The 17590-nt window shown below is 38.8% G+C and overlaps 1 protein-coding gene and 1 pseudogene across 26 annotated transcripts in view; one reads left to right on the plus strand and one right to left on the minus strand.

Annotated features, from left to right (window-relative positions):
• The window catches only part of IL1RAPL2 (interleukin 1 receptor accessory protein like 2), a 1479614-nt gene that overhangs the window by 627898 nt on the left and 834126 nt on the right, over window positions 1-17590 (plus strand). The gene's annotated exons all lie outside the window — the stretch shown is intronic.
• On the minus strand, window positions 3143-3604 carry LOC784210 (small ribosomal subunit protein uS10-like; annotated as a pseudogene).

The raw sequence follows: 17590 nt of genomic DNA on the forward strand, positions 1-17590 counted from the left end.
TTTATGCCATGAGTACTACTCTGAGGCTCATATGCCTCATGCAGCATGCCTAATGAGGGGCAAGTATGTATATGCTTGTGAATATAACATTCACAGTTGCAAGTGACACCAAGCTAAACTGAATTTAAAAGTAGAAACACCCTCTTCCAACAAGACAAGACAAGACTCTACACATGGACATCACCAGATGCTCGACACTGAAATCAGATTGATTATATTCTTTGCAGCCAAAGATGGAGAAACTCTATAAAGTCAGCAAAAACAAGACCAGGAGCTGACTGTGGCTCATATCATGAACTCCTTATTGCCAAAATAAGACTTAAATTGAAGAAAGTGGAGAAAACCACTAGACCATTCAGGTATGACCTAAATCAAATCCCTTATGATTATACAGTGGAAGTGAGAAATAGATTTAAGGGACTAGATCTGATAGACATAGTGCCTGATGAACTATGGATGGAGGTTCGTGACATTGTATAGGAGACAGGAATTAAGACATTCCCCAGAAAAAGAAATGCAAAAAAGCAAAATGGCTGTCTGAGGAGGCCTTACAAATAGGTGTGAAAAGAAGGGGAATGAAAAGCAAGGGAGAAAAGGAAAGATATACCCATTTGAATGCAGAGTTCCAAAGTATAGCAAGGAGAGATAAGAAAGCCTTCCTCAGTGATCAGTGCAAAGAAATAGAGAACAATAGAATGGGAAAGGCTAGAGATCTCTTCAAGAAAAGTAAAGATACCAAGGGAACATTTCATGCAAATATAGGTAAAATAAAGGACAGAAATGGTAGGGACCTAACAGAAGCAGAACATATTAAGAAGAGGTGGCAAGAATACACAGAAGAACTATACAAAAAAGATCTTCATGACCCAGATAATTATGGTGTGATCACTCACCTAAAGCCAGACATCCTGGAATGTGAAGTCAAGTGGGCCTTAGGAAGCACCACTATGAACAAAGCTAGTGGAAGTAGTGGAATTCCAGCTGAGCTATTTCAAATCCTACAAGATGATGCTATAAAAGTGCTACACTCCATATGCCAGCAAATTTGGAAAACTCAGCAGTGGCCACAGGACTGGAAAAGGTCAATTTTCATTCCAGTCCCAAAGAAAGGCAATGCCAAAGAATGCTCAAACTACCGCACAATTACACTCATCTCACATGCTAGTAAGGTAATACTTAAAATTCTCCAAGCCAGGCTTCAGCAATACGTGAACTGTGAACTTCCAGATGTTCAAGCTGGTTTTAGAGAAGGCAGAGGAACCAGAGATCAAATTACCAACATCTGCTGGATCATTGAAAAAGTAAGAGAATTCCATAAAAATATCTATTTCTGCTTTATTGACTATGGCAAAGCCTTTGACTGTGTGGATCACAATAAACTGTGGAAAGTTCTGAAAGAGATGGGAATACCACCCCACCTGACCTGCCTCTTGAGAAACCTGTATGCAGATAAGGAAGCAACAGTTAGAACAGGAGATGGAACAACAGACTGGTTCCAAATAGGAAAAGGAGTACATCAAGGCTGTATATTATCACCCTGCTTATTTAACTTATATGCAGAGTACATCATGAGAATCGTTGGGCTGGATGAAGCACAGACTGGAATCAAGATTGTTGGGAGAAATATCAATAACCTCAGATATGCAGATGACACCACCTTATGGCAGAAAGTGAAGAGGAACTAAAAAGCCTCTTGATGAAAGTGAAAGAGAAGAGTGAAAAAGTTGGCTTAAAGCTCAACATTCAGAAAACTAAGATCATGGCATCTGGTCCCATCACTTCATGGCAAACAGATGGGGAAACATTGGAAACAGTGGCTGACTTTATTTTTCTGGGCTCCAAAATCACTGCAGATGGTGACTGCAGCCATTAAATTAAAAGATGCTTACTCCTTGGAAGGAAAGTTATGACCAACCTAGACAGCATATTAAAAACCAGAGACATTACTTTGTCCACAAAGGTCCATCTAGTCAAAGCTATGGTTTTTCCAGTGGTCATGTATGGATGTGGGAGCTGGACTATAAAGAAAGCTGAGTGCAGAAGAATTGATGCTTTTGAACTGTGGTGTTGGAGAAGACTCTTGAGAGTCCCTTGGACTGCAAGGAGATCCAACCAGTCCATCCTAAAGGAGATCAGTCTTGAGTGTTCACTTGAAGGACTAAATTTGAAGCTGAAACTCCAATACTTTCACCACCTGATGCAAAGAGCTGACTCATTTGAAAAGACCCTGATACTGGGAACGTTTGACGGCAGGAGGAGAAGGGGATGACGGAGGATGAGATGGTTGGATGGCATCACCGACTCGATGGACATGGGTTTGGGTGAACTCCGGGAGTTGGTGATGGACAGGGAGGCCTGGCGTGCTGCGTCCTGTGGTTCATGGGATTGCAAAGAGTTGGACACAACTGAGCAACTGAACTGAAGTGACTGAACTGAACTGAAAAGTGAAATAGAAGGATATATTTTCTAATTCTTATTTCAAGTCAGAATTAGGAAAACAAAAATCTAGAGTTGACCTATTGCTGTATTGCCTTTCAAATACCTTGGCTGAAGCTTTGGGCTTTTGTCCTGAATTAATTTGAAAATTCGATTTAAAATATTGTGCTTCTCCACCTCTTCCTCACTCCTTTGTAAGCTGTCAAAAAGAAAAAAAAAAAAAACACAAAGATCATATTAGATGTTTATGCTCCTGTGGTTGGAAGAATCAGGGGAGGACTTAATGTATCCATGTGCTTTTCTGTGCTTAGTCACTTAGTAGTGTCCAACTCTTTGTGATCCTATGGATTGTAACCCTCCGGGCTTCTCTGTCCGGTTATTAAAATGACCTTAACAAATGGCATAATAGAAAAAGCACTTCAGACATCACCTTTCATCTATTTAGCCAGTTCCAGAACCAAATTATTTTAATCACACTCTGGATTTTCTCTCCATTATTTTTGTTAGTCTTATGATCTGTTGTTATCTTGGTACTATGGCAAGAACAGGGAAGAGAACAAACAGAAAATACACCAAAGGGGATTCGATTCTGAGATACATCTTTAAGTGGTCATTCTCAGCTTAATGTCAGACAACCAGATATATCTTTTGTTAACTCAATTTCAGCAAAAGCTTTTTTTTAAAAAAAACCAAACGATTATCGATTTATTAAAAAGGTTGATTTAGGCATCGGCAATGGTGACTTCCACCTCGACTCCTGGCTCAGTACTGATGGAACTGATCTGCTTGCCAATTTCAGAAGGGCTGCGCAGGTCAATGAGTCGCTTGTGGATCCTCATTTGGAATCGATCCCAAGTCTTAGAACCTTCACCACAAGGAGTTTTCCTTGTAGTTATTCTCAGAGTCTTGGTAGGCATGTGAACTGGTCCTTTCACTTTGAGATTCTTTTCCTTCGACTCTGATCAGATCAGCAACACCTTCTCCAGAGACTTCACGTTGTGACTGGAGAGGGTGATCCTAATCCAATGAATGGCCACCTCTGGCTCCAGAGGAGTCTTGCCGGTATCTTTAAAGGCCATGGCTGGGGTGTGGCTTCCTGACCAACTTGTTCCACGAGAGAGAACAGCAGTGAGTCAGGAGCAGGAGCAGACAGTACGGAGCTCCACTGCAGCGGTGTTGTGTCTTCCTCAAAGAGCTCAGTGAAAGGTTTTGTTTGAGAGATTTTCCTAGAGAATTTAAGCATGTAACTGCTAGAGTACTTGATGTATAATCAGATAAAATAAATATGTAAAGGAATTAAAAAGAAAGAAGAATAGATATCAGATCTATTTTTTTAAAGCTGGTTAACCCTCTCTTGAAAAAGCTAATTCATGGCTTCTCCTTTGATAAATGCATTAAAATTTGGCTACAGACTTAAAATGCAAATTAATGAAAAATGAATTTTATTCCTGGTAATGCAAATATGCTTGATGAACTAGTCTCTTTGTGACAACCTTTAAATAAAGCCTATTGTAAGAACTTTTCGATATTTTTTCCTAACCATTTACTCATTGCTTATATGTACCTACTTTCATCAGATTTGGGATGAGGTGTCATCAGATCAGATCAGATCAGTCGCTCAGTCGTGTCCGACTCTTTTCGACCCCATGGATCGCAGCACACCAGGCCTCCCTGTCCATCACCAACTCGCGGAGTTCACTCAGACTCTCGTCCATCCAGTCAGTCATGCCATCCAGCCATCTCATCCTCTGTCATCCCCTTCTCCTCCTGCCCCCAATCCCTCCCAGCATCAGAGTCTTTTCCAATGAGTCAACTCTTCGCATGAGGTGGCCAAAGTACTGGAGTTTCAGCTTCAGCATCATTCCTTCCAAAGAAATCCCAGGGCTGATCTCCTTCAGAATGGACTGGTTGGATCTCCTTGCAGTCCTAGGGACTCTCAAGAGTCTTCTCCAACACCACAGTTCAAAAGCATCAATTCTTCGGCGCTCAGCCTTCTTCACAGTCCAACTCTCACATCCATACATGACCACTTGAAAAACCATAGCCTTGACTAGACGAACCTTTGTTGGCAAAGTAATGTCTCTGCTTTTGAATATGCTATCTAGGTTGGTCATAACTTTCCTTCCAAGGAGTAAGTGTCTTTTAATTTCATGGCTGCAGTCACCATCTGCAGTGATTTTGGAGCCCAGAAAAATAAAGTCTGACACTGTTTCCACTGTTTCCCCATCTATTTGCCACGAAGTGATGGGACCAGATGCCATGATCTTAGTTTTCTGAATGTTGAGCTTTAAGCCAACTTTTTCACTCTCCCTTTCACTTTCATCAAGAGGCTTTTTAGTTCCTCTTCACTTTCTGCCATAAGGGTGGTATCATCTGCATATCTGAGGTTATTGATATTTCTCCTGGCAATCTTGATTCATACTAACATTAATAGATATAGCTTAAAAATTAGTGTAAGAGGGGTAACTGACATCTACAATATCTACAATATCAGTATATATGATATTGTATATATGAGTGAAAACACTTAATTTTATTCTTTTGTAGTCATTCTGTATATACTTTTTTTCCATTCGGAAGTAATGTCCAACTCAAAATACTGTGTTATTCATGATCATGAGAAATCAATCTGGCTATTGCAAGGGATAATCCTTCTTTTGGGTCAGAAGAGTGACAATATCTTCACAGTTTGCTGAGAACAGTCCTGGTTCATATCTCTTGTCCTAACGTATTTAACTGACTACATTAGAAAAGACCCTGATGCCAGTGAAGACTGAAGGCAGAAGGGGACAACAGAGGATGAGATGGTTGGATGGCATCACCGACTTGATGGACATGAGTTTGAGCAAGCTCTGGGAATTGGTGGTATACAGGGAAGCCTGGTATATTGCAGTCCATGGGGTTGCAAAGAGTCCAACACGACTGAGCAACTGAACTGAACTAAACATAATTAATAGTGTCCCACTTGGCTCTCAGAAGTGCCCCACTTTGATCAATTACTTGGTTACCCTAATTATACACTAATCCCAATGCATTAAGGCATTGATTAAGCACCTTGCTGTTCATGCTGTTTCATGATACATTAATTATACTAAGAAATGGCAGAGATAGAACCTCTGCCCTCTGGGAACTTGATGTCTAAGAAACATAGTACTACTGTGAGCACACATGTAAGAGATCAAGTGAATCAACAAACAGCAACTCAAAGACGCTAAATGTGTGCATGCCATCTTCTGCAGAAACATTTTTGGCCAGGAGAAAGAGGAGGGCCCTGAGTGAGAGAATGTAAGGGTTCCATATAGGAATAATGTGGTGAAGATAGGCTCTCGGGCTTTTCCTAGTTTATCTCGAATGACCATTTGAAAAAGGCTATTTCATTTATTTATTTTTTTTTTTTTGGCAAATCATACTATGGGTTGCCTTCCATGAGTAAAAAAGGAAGCTAGTTTGATCTCCACTAGAATTTCTTTGTCCCCCCACTGTACTACTGGAAACTGTCCACAAATCAGGAGTGAGCTTGGCTATGTGAAGAATAGACTCAACAACCATTTGTCCAAATTGTTTTTTAGTACTCTCTCACAGAGCATCTGAGGTAAAAACACATTGAGTCTAGAATGATTAACTTTTCCCAAAGGACTACACTAGCAACATGATATTGCTTTGAATACATTTATTTTTTTAAAAGATCTTTAGTTAGCTTGATACCTTCTGACATTGACTAAGAAGTTAAACTAGCTATGTATTCTTTAGAACAAGACAGCTGTATGAACCAGTGAATTATACAGTGATTTGGAAAACAGGCTAAGAGTATACTCTTGTGAATTTCTACACACTATTCACCTGCCCCTTGCTCTAGAGTTATGGCAAGAAAGAAGTGGTAACTCTATTTCCCTAACTGGAGAGGGAGAGAGAATTTCTGGGAACAGTGGCCCATGAGGTTTTCAATGTATGCACACAAGAAATATGTATCATTGTAATTAGATTTTGAAAACATTCCTCAAAGTCTATGAGAAAGTCTTGAACCTGAACCTTAACATGGAAGATTATCAATAGCCTCTGGTCTTCATAGGATCCAGACATATTTGAAGCTGCTTGGAGGTATTCTATGCTTCTGTTTCTTTTGCTGTTGAACATTTCATGCAAAGATGGGCTTGATAAAGGACAGAAATGGTATGGACCTACCAGAAGCAGAAGATATTAAGAAGACGTGGCAAGAATACACAGAAGAACTGTACAAAAAAGAGCTTCACGACCCAGATAATCATGATGGTGTGATCACTGACCTAGAGCCAGACATCCTGGAATGTGAATTCAAGTGGGCCTTAGTTGAGCATCACTACGAACACAGCTAGTGGAGGTGATGGAATTCCAGTTGAGCTATTTCAAATCCTGAAAGATGATGCTGTGAAAGTGCTGCACTCAATACGCCAGCAAATTTGGAAAACTTAGCCGTGGCCACAGGACAGGCAAATGTCAGTTTTCATTCCAATCCCAAAGAAAGGCAATCACACAGAATGCTCAGACTACCGCACAATTGCACGCATCTCACACACTACTAAAGTAATACTTAAAATTCTACAAGCCAGGCTTCAGCAATATGCAAACCATGAAATTCCAGATGTTCAAGCCAGTTTTAGAAAAGGCAGAGGAACCAGAGATCAAATTGCCAACATCTGCTGGATCATGGAAAAAGCAAGAGAGTTCCAGAAAAACATCTATTTCTGCTTTATTGACTATGCCAAATCCTTTGCCTATGTGGATCACAATAAACTGTGGAAAATTCTGAAAGAGATGGGAATACCAAACCACCTGACCTGCCTCTTGAGAAGCCTATACACAGGTCAGGAAGCAACAGTTAGAACTGGACATGAAACAACAGACTGGTTCCGAATAGGAAAAGGAGTACGTCAAGGCTGTATATTGTCACCCTGCTTATTTAACTTATATGCAGAGTACATCATGAGAAACGCTGGACTGGAAGAAGCACAAGCTGGAATCAAGATTGTCGGGAGAAATCTCAATAACCTCAGATATGCAGATGACACCACCCTTATGGCAGAAGGTGAAGAGGAACTCAAAAGCCTCTTGATGAAAGTGAAAGATGGGAGGGAAGAAAGTTGGCTTAAAGCTCAACATTCAGAAAACTAAGATCATGGCATCTGGTCCCATCACTTCATGGCAAATAGATGGGGAAACAGTGTCAGACTTTATTTTGGCGGCTCCAAAGTCAATACAGATGATGATTGCAGCCATGAAATTAAAAGACGCTTACTCCTTGGAAGGAAAGTTATGACCAACCTAGACAGCATATTCGGAGAAGGCAATGGCAAGCCACTCCATTACTCTTGCCTAGAAAATCCCATGGACGGAGGAGCCTGGTAGGCTGCAGTCCATGGGGTTGCGAAGAGTTGGACACGACTGAGCGACTTCACTTTCACTTTTCACTTTCACACATTGGAGAAGGAAATGGCAACCCACTCCAGTGTTCTTGCCTGGAGAATCCCAGGGACAGGGAAGCCTGGTGGGCTGCCGTCTATGGGGTTGCACAGAGTCGGACATGACTGAAGCGACTTAGCAGCAGCACCAGACAGCATATTAAAAAGCACAGACATTACTTTGTCCACAAAGGTCTGTCTAGTAAAGGCTATGGTTTTTCCAGTAGTCATGTATGGATGTGAGAGTTGGACTGTGAAGAAAGGTGAGCACCAAAAAATTGATGCTTTTGAACTGTGGTGTTGGAGAAGATTCTTGAGAGTCCCTTGGACTTCAAGGAGATCCAACCAGTCCATCCTAAAGGAGGTCAGTCCTGGGTGTTCATTTGAAGGACTGATACTGAAGCTGAAACTCCAATACTTTGGCCACCTCATGTGAAGAGTTGACTCATTGCAAAAGACCCTGATGCTGAGAGGGACTGGGGACAGCAGGAGAAGGGGACGACAGAGGATGCTATGACTGGATGGCAACACCGACTCGTTGGACATGAGTTTGAGTAAACTCCGGGAGTTGGTGACGGACAGGGAAGCCTAGCGTGCTGCGATTCATGGGGTCTCAAAGAGTCAGACACGACTGAGCAACTTCACTGAAATCAGATTATTTATCTGTGATGTGATGTTGCATATATAGGACTTGGATATTGTAAAACCTAATTTATTGAAAGTTACCAGGTTCTAGAGTGTTTGGGCTATACTGAATTTTTCAAGGTAAATGAAAGTTTTGGATTAAACCCAATTAGGTATAATTGCAGTTCCCTCTAAACACCATAGTTGGTTATACTTCTTAGATTTTATTTCCTCTACTTTGAATTTCTTCTTGGCTACCTGGAAAACCCTTCTTTGCCTTTCAAGTCTTAACTCAATGGTCTCTTCATCTTTGAAGACAATACTGACTTCCTCCCAATTCTCCTCACCTCCATCTTCTAAGTAGATGTGATCTCTCTTTCCTTTACCTGGATAGCTGTCTACCCTACTAGAAGGTAAGCTCCTTGAAGGCTGAGACCTAGCAGTGACTGGCATATAGTAGAGAATCAGTAAATGGGTGGGTTTATGAATGAAATGATAAAAGAGTCTCAAAAGACTTAATGATATGTTCTTGTGGAGGCCACTTTGCCTCTTAAGGATATGAGCATTCCTGTAAAATTCAAGTTTGCTCCAAAAACTAGTTGACCTGTCCAAAATCAGCCTGTATTGCTACCTGCATGTCTAGGTAGAAAAGTCTGCGCTGCGCTTAACTCTTAACAAGCAAGGCATGAAGCCAGCTCTCTTTACTCCCTACTGATTTTGCATAATGACACTATATAACGACATTTTAAAATTGGCTTTCACCCCACTCCCCACTCATGAAGGTTATTAATGGTCAGACATCTTCAAGCCTTTTCTTGAATTCTTTGTCTTAATCTCTGAGCTGAACATTTTCTTTTGTTCTTTTTTTTATTATTTCCCCCTGCAGGCACTCCATTGATGATAATGTGGGAAATATATTTAAGAAAATGATACTCTCCTATTAGCACTGTAGTCAAAGAATTATTATGCTTCTTTTCCTGCTATTGATTTCTTTTTCGGTAGATATTTTTGTGTGATGTAAGATTAATAATCAGAATATACTTGTTTATTTTCATGTTTTTGTGTTTTTTCCCCTCCAGCAGAAATATTAGCATAAATGCTAAGCAATCTGAATTAAATAGCTTAAGTAGTAATATTGCTATTCCGATTGCTTGTCATTACACAGGAGGTTATAGTTATAGCTAACTATTCAGCACTACCTGAGTCATACACTTTACATTTGCAATCAGCCTATTATAGATGAACTGTGAAAATTGGAGAGGGCTTTTTATGATAATTGGAAGATGTTTTCCTTGAAGTAAAGTAAGACCCTTGAGAGAGCTGGAATTACTTGTCTGTAATTTTGTTATAAGCTTTAATGCTATTTATTTAACTTGAAGTTTATTGCTCCTGAATATATTTTCCTGTGTCTTTCTATTGAGTGACATACGTGCTATAGTGTCAATAATATTTCTACTTTGAATATTATTACACATTTTATTTTGATTGTTCTCAGCTTCAGAAAATTATCTTCCCTTACGGAATGATCCATAGAAAAAGGAAATTACACCTGGATTTTAAATTAAGAGTATGAATGGAAACACAAAAGGCAGTCTCTCTGATTCCACCTGGTTCTTTCTGTCTTCTGAGGAAAACTGACCCAACATTTCAGGTATTCACTGTGAATCTGTAGGTGATGTGTCCAGAATATTATGCCATGTGATTATGTGTTCTTGTGCCTTCCTTCTTACCTTTACAGCCTTTTGCTGGTCTGGCTGGTCTCCTCATTGCTCACTGAATGTGTGAGTGCTAAGTCACTTTAGTCATGTTCAACTCTTTGCAACCCTATGGACTATAGTCCGCCAGGCTCCTCTGCCAATGGAGATTCTCCAGGTGAGAATACTGCAGTGGGTTGCTAGTATCCCAGGGATCTTCCCCATACAGGGATCAAGCCCATGTCTCCTGTGGCTTCTGAATTGCAGATAGATTCTTTACCACTGAGCCACCAGGGAGGCCCTGCTCACTGAATACCTCATGCGTATTCATTCTTTTATGTCCTTGTGCAGACCATTTCTCTGCCTAGAATGTTCTTTCTCCTCACAACGTATCCAGATTCCTATAGTCACACAGTTATTAGGTGACAGAACTGGAGCCAGAACCTATTTTTGTTTTCTTCCAATTTAATTCCATAAATATAAATTGAGCATCTAAATGCAATGGACTATGCCAAACCTTACTTTGTCTATTTGGTTTCATTTCTTCCTAGAAGGAAATGTAGGCCAGAAATGGAGGCGTCTCAGTTATATACCTTGACTTCTGTTGCAAGGATATTTATATAAACACTGCTCATAGATCTAAGCATCATATTAAATTTTCAGCAACCAAAATGTAACAAATGATATTATTTATTTTATATCAAGATAAATATGCCCTTTGCCTAGAAGCAGGCTTAGTAATTTAAGCACTCTGCTTTTAGAGAACCAGGTGTCAAAAATTTAAGCTTACCAAAGAGATAAATAAAGAGAAGATTGTTCCCATTACAGAGATTCTTCAACTTACAAATGGATTCACTGCAGGGTTCCTTTAAAGAAGTTCTCCCTTCATACTTTTAAATATATGTTTCTTGATCATTGACTACTTAACAGAAAAAAAAAAAAAAAAACTGAGGAGCAGAAAGACAAATGCCTGGAGTGTTAGGAATTGCTGCTAGGTGATGATCATTGAACTGAGGATAAAACACTGAGATATTATAATGTAAGTGGGTGGGAAACATAGAGTTTGATTTGTATAAATTTGAATTCAGACAGTAATTTTCAAAAATGCATATCCAGCATAGAGAAGCACACTGGGCTTATATAATAAAAAATTGTAGAGCAGAGGTTCTTAGTTTATATAGACTCTTGAGGGGAAGATGTTCTATGAATGAGTGTGATAGACTGCTGGGCATACACACCGAGGAAACCAGAATTGAAAGAGACACATGTATCCCAATGTTCATCGCAGCACTGTTTATAATAGCCAGGACATGGAAGCAACCTAGATGTCCATCGGCAGATGAATGGATAAGAAAGCTGTGGTACATATACACAATGGAGTATTACTCAGCCATTAAAAAGAATACATTTGAATCAATTCTAATGAGGTGGATGAAACTGGAGCCTGTTATACAGAGTGAAGTAAGCCAGAAAGAAAAACACCAATACAGTATACTAATGCATATATATGGAATTTAGAAAGATGGTAACGACAACCCTGTATGCGAGACAGCAAAAGAGACACTGATGTATAGAACAGTCTTTTGGACTCCATGGGAGAGGGAGGAGGGGATTATTTGGGAGAATGGCATTAAAACATGTATAATATCATATAAGAAATGAATTGCCAGTCCAGGTTTGATGCAGGATACAGGAAGCTTGGGGCTGGTGCACTGGGATGACCCAGAGGGATGGTATGGGGAGAAAGGTGGGAGGGGTGTTCAGGATGGGGAACATGTGTACACCCGTGGTGGATGCATGTTGATGTATGGCAAACCCAATACAAAATTGTAAAGTAAAAAAAATAATAATTAAAAAAAATATAACCATAAAAAAAATAAAAACCTTAAAAAAAAAAGAAAAAAAATATTTCTGCAACTTTACTGCATTAAAACCACTACAAAACTCACTGACTTAAAAACAGTAATCATTTATTCTCTTTTTTACATTTGTAAGTCAACTGGTCAACTGGAGATTGGCTGATCTAGGCTGGGCTCATCTGGGCTTAGCTCCAAGCTGCAGGTTGAGCTTAGGTTTACTAGATATATTTCGAATCCATCTTGGACCAAAAGGCCACCTGGGGCATCTTCTTCTCATGGTAATGGAAGGAATGCCAGAGGGATAAGCAGAAGTATGCAGTGGCTATTAAAGACCATATTTGAAAATTGTGTTATGGCCCTTATATTGTACAAAGCAAATCACATGGCCAAGGCCAACAAAAATGGGCAAGGAAATATTCTCTGCTTTGAGACAGAGGAGCTACAAAGTCCTATGGCAAAGAACATCAATGTAGGGAAATAAGAAGGATTTTCAGCAATGATGTAGTCTATAACATGGGACTTCAGGGAGACCCAAAAGGCCCTGAACTTGTTTTTTAAAATGTTGTATTATATAGAGCTATTTTTCTAGGGAGCAAGTTCTTATTATTCATCAGATTCTCAAGAAGGGACACTGGAATTCCATCCATTTCCATTTGAGAACCACTTACTCTAGGGTCCTTTGTTATTCATTTGTTTCATTGTGTTAACATGCCCCAATTAATGACCCAGGGTTTTTCTGTGTATATTCTAATTTTCAGGTAATAGGAGAGTCAGTTCCTTTCCATCTGGTTATGTATTTTAAGAGCCCACTTGTTTGCCTGGGCTCTATTCAGCACCCAGCAAACCTTCTTTGCCCATGTTGCCATGCCCTTAGTTGCCATGTTGTCCCAGATGTTCAGGCTGGTTTTAGAGAAGGCAGAGGAACCAGAGATCAAATTGCCAACATCTGTTGGATCATTGAAAAAGCAAGAGAGTTCCAGAAAAACATCTACTTCTGCTTTATTGACTATGCCAAAGCCTTTGACTGTGTGAATCACAATAAACTGTGGAAAATCCTGAAAGAGATGGAAATACCAAACCACCTGACCTGCCTCTTGAGAAACCTGTATGCAGATCAGGAAGCAATAGTTAGAACTGGACATGGAACAACAGACTGGTTCCAAAAAGGAAAAGGAGTATGTCAAGGCTGTATATTGTCACCCTGCTTATTTAACTTATATGCAGAGTACATCATGAGAAATGCTGGGCTGGATGAAGCACAAGCTGAAATCAAGATTGCTGGGAGAAATATCAATAACCTTAGATATGTGGATGACACCACCCTCATGGCAGAAAGCAAAGAAGAACTAAAGTGCCTCTTGATGAAAATGAAAGAGGAGAGTGAAAAAGTTGGCTTAAAGCTCAACACTCAGAAAACTAAGATCATGGCATCTGGTCCCATCACTTTATGGCAAATAGATTGGGAAACAGTGTCAGATTTTATTTTTTGGGGCTCCAAATCACTGCAGATGGTGATTGCAGCCATGAAATTAAAAGACGCTTACTCTTTGGGACAAAAGTTATGACCAACCTAGACAGCATATTAAAAAGCAGAGACATTACTTTGCCAACAAAAGTCCATCTAGTCAAGGCTATGGTTTTTCTGATAATCATGAATGGATGTGAGAGTTGGACTATAAAAAAGCTGAGCGCCAAAGAATTGATGCTTTTGAACTATGGTGTTGGAGAAGACTCTTGAGAATCCCTTGGACTGCAAGGAGATCCAACCAGTCCATCCTAAAGGAAATCAGCCATGAATATTCATCAGAAGGACTGGTGTTGAAAATGAAACTCCAATACTTATGGCCATCTGATGCGAAGAACTGACTCATTTGAAGACCCTGTTGCTGGGAAAGATTGAAGTTGGGAGGAGAAGGGGACAACAGAGGATGAGATGGTTGGATGGCATCACCAACTCAAAGGACATGAGTTTGAGTAAACTCTCGGAGTTTGTGATGGGCAGGGAGGTCTGACATGTTGCAGTACATGGGGTCGCAAAGAGTTGGACACAGCTGAGCAACTGAACTGAAACGTTACTGAATTCCTTATGGAAATTTCATAGCTAGACTGGGGACATTGAAACAAGAAATACCTAGTTTCAAATTCTAGACTTGCCATTAACTACACATGTGATCTTATAACCATGTAGAAAGGGTTAATTTTAAATTTACACTAGTTCTACTTCTGTGACTTTATCCCTTTTTGGTTATTATAAACATACATAATGGCCTACTTTAGGGAGATAATCTGAGCCTCCCACCTGTAAAGGACTATAAGGAAATGAAAATAACACATTCCCCTGCCTGAGGCTTGCTATTCTAGGGGACATGTTCAAGGATTGAATAGTGTTTTTACTTTGTTTCCTCACCTCCCCACCTCTCTTATCCATAAAAGAACCTAGCAGCTAGGCCTCCACAAGATGATTATTTTGAGACAGTAGCCTGCCGCCATATTCTCAGTCAGCTGGCTCTCGGATTAAAGTTCCTTCCTTGTCTCAACACCTAGTCTCTCACGCTCATTGGCCTGTCGTGCAGTGAGCAGAATGAGCTTGGACTTGGTAACAATCTCAGGCAAGGAAATTAAATCCTTTGCATCTTAGTTTCCTTACCTGTAACCTAGGACTAACCATTCCCATGCTACAAGATCATTGTGAGGATTAAATACCACCAAGTGTGTATAGTACATGTCACATGTTGGCACCCAACAAGTGCTAGTCCTTCTTATTCCCATGATTGCTTATGTTGTATTGATACTTTTATCTTTGCTCTGTAATATAAATAGCATCTCCCTGTCCTGTGAGATATTAATGAAGAAATTTCTGAATCCTATTCCTTCTTATTCTTTGACTCTTGAGAACAATAATTAACTGTTCACTTCTATCATCTGATTCTAGACCCAGGATCAAACTGCATTTATATTTGCCATTTCCATGAATTTTTCTTCAGCCTTTCTCTCCTGGTAAGAACATTATGGAAGTGAAGTAGTGACTTGTTTTCCAGGAGGGAACTGCCAAGGCCAAAAAGAAATTGAAGTTTGTCCTCATAGCCACTTTGGCCCTTGACATAACAGAGATGGGAGAGGTGAAAAATAATTCTTTGTAAATAAAGTACTTTTTGACACAGTAGATTAAGCAATAATGGAAAAATTCTAAGATGTTGTTTTTCACAAATTACCACTGTTAACCTCTAAATTACATCAGCCAAGACAAATTTTTTGTTCTCTGAACTCTGACACAGATTGGGTGAGCCCTCATAGGGAGTAAGAAAAGCATTTCTCTAAGTTAGTAAGAATTAGTCTATTTTGAATCCTATTTCAGCCAGTGAAGATTCTGTTAGCTTTGAAAATTCTATCTGGATATAAAATGCAGTACTCCAATATCTTAAGAATTTAATTATCTTTTAAAAGTTCTCTCAGCTTAAAGTTAACACTAAATGACATTCAAGTTAGCACTAAATGACATTGCATTTCCAGAATGGCAGCTCTGTAATTAATTAATGATAACTTTTATGATATGTCCTATCTATTCTGTAAATATTACTCATACTATAGATAACTGTCCGTTCGTACTTTGAGCAATGTAAATTAAAATGTCAGTTTAATAATCTTAAATGCCTTTATATGTTATTTATTAAATTCTAGTGAGAAAGGCAATTAAAAAATAGAAAATAATGGAAGAAAACAGATTATAAATTGTATTTAATAGTAAATGTTCTGGAGGAGATAAGCTGATGATCAAGTATACACACTATCCACAGGAACTGAAAAGGCTATTCTTTAAAAGAGCATCCATATATTTTAAAACTGGTGTGAGGTAATTTAGTTAAATACTATACAGTGGGAAGTTAAATACTGCTCAGCAAGTTCATTGTTCTACTAGAGTTATTGCCTCTTTTGTGTGTGTGTGTGTGTGTGTGTGTGGCTGGTTTTTAATTTTTTAATGTTTTTTAATGTTTTTAATATATATTTATGTATTTTAATTGGAGGCTAATTACTTTACAATATTGTATTGGTTTTGCCATATATCAACATGGATCTGCCATGGGTGTACACGTGCTCCCCATCCTGAACCCCCTTCCTCCTCCCTCCCCATACCATGCCTCTTTTTTTTTTTAATTTTTGCTTCTTTGGCATGTGAGGGGCCTTAAAGGTTGATCATATTCAGTACAATACTCCAAATCTTTTTATTCCAGTATGGATTTGCTACTAATTTGTGAGTCTTTAAAGGAGAGATGTGAGCTAATTTAAGGGCTCTTATTTAGAAAAGCCTTTTTAGTAACCAGTTGTGGTAAAAATTTCTTTTTCATTAAATTTTGTTAGCTCAGTAATCAACACACTAAATTGTCACCTTTATATATGTTAGTAATATGTTATTCTTTCTCCTCTTCTGAATAATTCTAATTCTTGAAAGATGTGCTCTTTTAAAAAAAATTAAAACTTTCTAACATAAGTCTCCACTAGAATTTCAATAGAAATGAATTCCAGAAACACTTAGAAATACAAACACCATAGTAAAAGCCAAAGAATTAAGTCTCTTAGAAGTTGATTGAGCCGGCTTGTAGCAAAGGACAAATAGTGGGCATCCTCTAGGATTCCTGGACTCTTTAATGTCAGTTATGTTATCCCTATTTTGCAGATATTGATAACAAAACACAGAAGGATAAGTGTTTTTCCCGTTCTGAGCCATACAACTAGTGAGTGTCAAAGCTAGGATAAAAACTCAGAACATTCGGACTCTAAAACTTTCATTTATTGTGTAGATTGTTGAATTTAAGGAGAGGAAGAAGGTTGAGTCAGAAAATTACTCAAAGTTTCATGTGTATTCTTGCCTTCAATTTGCAAATGCTCTTGTCTTTATATACTCTCCTATGACCAACTAATGGCCATTGTTGACAGGCACTGGGTTATTTGTTCCTCTTTTGCCAGTACTGCTCTAAATTTAAAAGTACTTCTCTGAACATATTTTAAATATTTGAATTTCCCTTTTGTATGTGGTCAGTATAGCAAACTTGCATTTTTAGAACCTGATAAAGTGATATCTTGGGTTTTTAATTTCTCTTTTGTTCCTAAAGTTTTGTTTTGTTTTGTTTTTTTAATGTTCTAACCTTCCCCACTGTCTTGGCATGTCATCTATATACCTACCCACACATCTAATTTATGAGTCCACTACACACACAAAAAAAAAGAATGGGAATGACTGGGAGGTGTTTTCTTTGAATAATTTCCTTGCAATCTTCTATTTCTAAGACCACTCATGAGGTTTATTGACCTAGGCAGGGGTAACAAAGAGACTAAGGCATATGTAAGTAATATTAGGAATGAAAATAGTAATGCAATGATAAATTTTAAAAAAGGTTTGAAAATATCAGAAGAGCATATTATGGAGCAAGTTTATACAGATAAAACTGAAGACAAATGAAATGAACATATTAATCAAATTTATCAGGAAAAATGATAAAACCTTCATAAACCAACATGCTTAAATATATTGAATTAGTATTAAAGA

Source organism: Bos taurus, chromosome X (assembly GCF_002263795.3).
Source record: "Bos taurus isolate L1 Dominette 01449 registration number 42190680 breed Hereford chromosome X, ARS-UCD2.0, whole genome shotgun sequence".
NCBI lineage: Eukaryota > Metazoa > Chordata > Mammalia > Artiodactyla > Bovidae > Bos > Bos taurus.